Here is a 6000-nt window from a genome sequence, read left to right on the forward strand (position 1 = left end):
CATTTATTCCAGCAATCACAAATAAATCGTAGAATCTGACCGTCTTCCCCCAACATCCTTCCTTTCTCAAATGCGTTAAACCCTCCTCCCCAATATAAAGTAATTCCCCCGTCTGCAAATTCGGAGACTTAAAATATGCCAGTAGATGGCGCACAGAGCCCTTCCACCAGCGTCCTTATGTGACCCTCCTTACAACAAAAAGACTTCTCTACCAGGAAAAAGAAAAAGAAAGCACAACCCGGAATACTCCAGGTTCAACTTTGAACAAAGGAATTTACACCAGCCTTTCCATTTGTAGCTGTCTTAATAAGTTCGCTGTTAACAATAAAATTGGGAGAGCAAATGCATTTCCTGTCCATTTATTCTGAAATAATAACAATGTAAGTCAAAACAAACAGAGTGGTGGACCACACTTGGGAGGCTAAAGCAGGAGCCTCTAGGTTTCAAAGCTAATCACAGCTACATAGGAAGCCTGGACAGCATGGGGGCATTGTCTCAATGAAAGTGTACTGGAGAGAAATTTTAAGACAGGCATCAATGCTAGGTAGCAAAAAATAGGAATAATTAAAGTCATCAATGATAAAAGCATTTCCTTATTCAAATAGAAATTATCCCACTGAAATTCATACTGTGATGTATAGTACAGTATGAAATTGGGTTACTCTAATGAACACAAAAGTGATTAACATCAAGTTAAATAAGAACAGTGATGGAGATTGGAAAAGGACCTGTGTGTCTGAGCCTAACTCCTCACAGGACCACAGCTGGCTCCAACCTTCTCATCTCAGCAGTTTGCTAGTTTGGAACTTCAGAGCAGTTCAAGTGTTTCTGCCAGAACAAAAGGAAAAAATAGCTTTTTCAGGTGTAATTAGGGTGTTATAAAACACTCTAAAGTAAATTTTACCCATTCACTATGTCAGGTTGTTGGTACACACACACTCAACGAATCGAATCATCAAAAATTAGCCACTGTCCATCCTTGGCTATATGGGTTTGTCAGGGAAGGGGAAGGCCCATGAAAAAACTATTAGCTACTAGAACAGACAGTAGACATTTTGGTAGCTGCACATTCAGAATAACTAAGGCTTCCCCCTCCATAGCCTGCTGGGTGTTTGTTTGTTTGTTTGATGAAATACATCCATACATCTGTTTACCAAAACTGGACCATATGTCAAGTACAAGACTGTAAGAATGATAAGAGTCAGAGTGGAATTCAGCCTGTAGAATGCTTGCCCCATACCAGAAGCCGAAAGTTTGCATCTCTGTACTCGAATTAACTAGTCATGATGGACACACTAATAATTCCTATACTCAGTGGGAGGTAGAAGTAGGAGAATTTAGAAATCCAAGGCTACACAGAGAATTTGAAGTTAGCCTAGTGTGTATGAGACCTTACCTTTAAAATAATTAATAAAAATAAAATAAAAATGAATGTTGGTTCCTGCTGTCATACAAACCACAGCTCTGTGACACAGAGGAGAAACTTCACCAAAATCATTTCTTCTTTCTTTGAATTTCATTTACACCTAAGGTTGGGATACTTGTACATGTCAGACATAAGCAAGGAGCGTAGAAAACTGACACAAACAGCCGAAGGACAAGAAAAAGCAATGGCAGGAGATTAGAAGCTGTGACTGTCACCCTCAGTTCCACCTTTTAATAACTGAAAAGGGAGGATACAGTAGCAAATTCCTAATTTCCGTGGCCTTGAACTTTAGTATTTCTATGCTCATTTCCTTCAAGTTCTTTGAGGGGAAAACAAATCCCACAATAAAAGAAAGCTAAATCTTTTCAAGAACAGAAGCTGAAAAGCACTGTTTCTTATGGAAGTATTTCTTTGGAACCTTACATGCTTAATATTATATCTAACTTATGGTTCTAGGACAGTGTGTTGGGACTAACTGAATATACATTGATATCCACTCAACCACCTACTATAAAGGCTAGTTCCAGATATAATCAATGCACCAGGCTAGTTTAACCCAGAGCCTCTTCGTGTGTAGATTACTCCCCAAGAGTCATCTAAGCAACACATGTATACATTCAGAACACGAGTGTCTCTGAAGTAATAATTTATTAATTTGGTAGGCTGTATCCCTAATTTAATAAATAGCACCTCAAGGCCTGAAAATTAATCGAGAATGTTATGTCAGATGAGCAATAAGAAATCCTGTAAATATTGAGTGTGAATGAACATGTCTCCCTAGCCCCACCGGAACCTTGGTGAAATAGCTGCAGGTAAGTAAGGTACACAGCACATTGAAACAGCTTGCAGGGAAAAATTATCTCAAAGCTAGGATGTTTTATAATATCTTGATTCTTTCTTCGTCTCTTCACAGACAGTTTTCACAGGCAGTTTTCCATCACTCTGGGTGTGTGTGTATGTGTGTGTGTGTGTGTGTGTGGTATTGATATTTTGGGGACAAAGTCTCATGTATCACAAACTCAACCTCAGCTCTTGATCGTCTGCCTGCTAACTCCCAAATTCAGGGGTGAAAGGTGTAAGCCACTTTATCATTCATTCCATATATGTGTGTATTCATGTATCTATATGGATATATATGCGGGTGTAGAGGCCACAGGTCAGCATGATATGTCTTTCTCTGTCTTGTTTTGTCAGAAATGGCCTGTTCATAATCCTAGAACATCAATTCTGCTAGCTTGGCCAGCCAATAATCTCCAGGGATGCAGTTGTCTCTATCTCGCCCCCACCAGTGAGGGATAGAGTTTACAGAGAAGCACACCATATCTAGTCTTTATGTAGGCAATTATGATCTAAATGGAGAACCTCAAGCTAGCGCAGCAGACATTTTACTAACTATGCCATCTCCCCCAGCCTTCTGACATTTGCTTTTATTTTATTGTTGTGTGTATGGGTGTGTGACTGCATGCATGTCTGTGTACCACCTGTATGTCTGGTGTCTGCGGTAGCCATAAGAAGATCTCCTGAAACTGGAGTTACAGTTAATTGTGAGCTGACATGGCTGCTGGGGACCTCACTTGGGTGAGGTCCTGCTGTGCCATCTCTCCAGCCCTTTCTATCCTTCCTTAGGATTTGTCTGTGTGATTTTTAGTGGGAATTTTGCTTCTCTTCACATACAAGCTTACCTCTACTATTCATAGATAGTGAACTGAGAGTCAAAGTAGTCATTTTATTTGAAATATAAACTAGAGTTTGCCTTATTGGAAAAAATGAAAAAAAAATCAGGCCTAAAATTTAATGCAGATGCTGAATAACAAATTAAAGAACAGAAATGGGAAAAGGAAAGAAGGAAAGAAGGAAGGAGGGAAGAAAGGAGGGAGGGAGGGAAGGAGGGAGGGAGGGGGGAGGGACGGATGGACAGACAGACGGAGGAAAAAAAGCAAGGGAGGAAAGAAGAGAAAGGAAATGGGGCAGACACTCTATAAACTAAATGGTGTGACACTGGCTTGAAAATAATGTAAAACCTCTAAGAGAGAGACTTACTCCTTCTAGTAGGATCATGTATTTTGGTTGGGTTAAGCGATTTGCCATCAGCCCTGAAAAACCCATGGCTACACTACCCACTTGGTAGATAATCCACAATGGAAAAGTTAATATGAATGGGTTTTTTTTTCATGTAAATCTGTTAGAAGTGGAGGGTTTTTTTTTGAATATATGAAATATATATGATTACATTTATTTGTTAGTCTCCATTTATAGTTTTTGTCACAGAAAGAATATTTATTAATCTCGCCTTTCTCTTTTGGAACTTTTCCTATATTTTATAATTTACTTTTGGAAATGATCTATCATATAGTTCTTGTTGATCCAGAACTCTCTCCATAGATCAGACTGGCCTCAAACTCAATGAGAGATCCACATGCCTCCACCTCCCTAGTAGTGGGATTAAAGATGTGTGTCATCATGCTTGACCCTACATTTTCTAAAAGTTTGGTATATACCTCTGTTGATACAGTGTTTATGGATTCCATCTCTAGCAGTGCACAGAGCCAGGCATGGTGTTACACACCTGTGATCCTAGCACTACAAAGGTAAGAAAGAAGAACCCAGCTCAAGGTCACCATCAGCTAAATACCAAGTTCAAGACCAGCCCCAGCTTCATGAAAGATGCTCTCATAAAAAAAGAAAAAAAAGGGGGTGGTGGAATTTTTAGTTATCATACAAAATAATGGATTTCATAATGGAATTTTTTAAACATATTCATCATAGTTTTAATTCACCTCACCCACAGCCCCTGCTGCCTTTCTTCCCGCCTACTTGCTGGTCTCTCCCTCTTCCTTAACAGTCCCAATTTGTTGTGTTTTGTTTTGTTTTGTTTCGTTTTGTTTTGTTTTGTTTTGTTTTGTGGTGGGATGGGGTTCGAGACAGCAGTCCTTTGCATGGTCCTGGCTGTCCTGGAACTTGCTCTGTAGATCAGGATATCCCTTGAACTCACAAAGATCTGCCTGCCTCTGAAGTGCTGGGATTAAAGGCGTGTGTCACCACTTCCCAGCCAGTCCCAGTTTTTACTTTCTTATCACATATGTTAAGAAAAACTTTTGGCAGGGCTGGTAAAACAGCTCTGTGGGTAAGAGTATGTTCTGGTCTTGAAGACCAAGTTCTGTTCCCAGCACCCATCCCAGGTGGCTCAGACCCACCTGTAACCTCAGATCCAGGAAGATCTGATGCCTGCAGCCTTTGAGAACATCCACATTCACATGCATGTACCCACACACAGATGCTCAGTATACATATAATTTTTAAAATATTCAATCTAAAAAAGAAAAATTTTCAAACAAAAAATTCTAAACTGTATTAAGCAGTGTGCCATTCTACATATAGGCCTCCTTCACGAGGAACTATTGATTTGGAAACAGTAGATAGTGTTGGATGGGAAAGAAGGAATATTCATTATCAGTGTGCTGAATCAAGAGGACCGCTGGAGACTCTTACCTACTATAGCTGTGTTAGACAAGCCCTGTGAAATCAGAGAGGGGAAAGTTAATGATGTCCTCTGTATACAGTGGCAATTTGAGGGAAATTTCAAGTTATAACCAGATAAAAATTACTAATGAATAACAAGAGAACTGTAATTTTTTTTCTAGACTATTGGGCCTCTAATATTTATTGTTTCAATCTTTTGTCCTGTGTTTCATGTCTTTTGACATTTTGAGCAGAGAGTGCTTCCTGATGTAATGCAATGAAAGGCAAACAGTATCACCTGTATGGTACTCCTGCCCAAGAGAGTTCATCTTGAACCTAACCACAAGGATGAATTTAGCCAAATCGAGAGCAAATGAGGGCATTTACCAACACAAGGGACTTAATCTCTCCTTAAAATAGCAGTGCTGTAAAGGGAAAGGAAAGGAGCAGTAAAAATATTTTGTATTAAATTTGACTTAAAAAATCATGGCAGCCACATAAAATGAATGTTTAATACTTGCCTGGATTCCAAAGTGGAATCAAACAAAAATACAAAGCAGCCTAAAGAAGGGAGAAAGTCAGCAGCGGCTGGATGGGAGAGGATGCATTTTTACTAAGGATTCATTTCCGGATGTGCTAATGGTGTTATAATTACATGTGTTATAATCTCCTGTGGCCTAAGAATTATGTATGCAAGTGTGTTTGACAAAGTTGTCTATCATGATATCTACCACTTACTCTAGCACAGCCAGTTAAAACAAACAGGTAGTAAGGACAAAGAAACAAGCAAGGATATACTTGTAAATCAAGATTTAAAGGAGAGGAACATACGAAGAATGAAGGTGGTCATTATATTTCATTTTCTATATTTGTCTTTTATTCCAATCTACATTTCAGGAGATAAGACTAATTTTTGTTTTGTTTTGTTTTGAGACAGGGTCTCCTGTATGGTCCAGGCTGGCTTGGAACTCACTATGTAGTCCAGGCTGGCCTTGAACTCTCAGGTGTCTGCTACCTCTGTTTCCAAAGTGCTGAGGTTAAAAGTGTGCACCAGCTTGGTGGGGCTGACTTTGAATTTAGGATTCTCCCACCTCTGGCTCCAAAGAGCTTGCACT

The sequence above is a fragment of the Mus musculus genome, chromosome 4 (assembly GCF_000001635.26).
Source record: "Mus musculus strain C57BL/6J chromosome 4, GRCm38.p6 C57BL/6J".
NCBI lineage: Eukaryota > Metazoa > Chordata > Mammalia > Rodentia > Muridae > Mus > Mus musculus.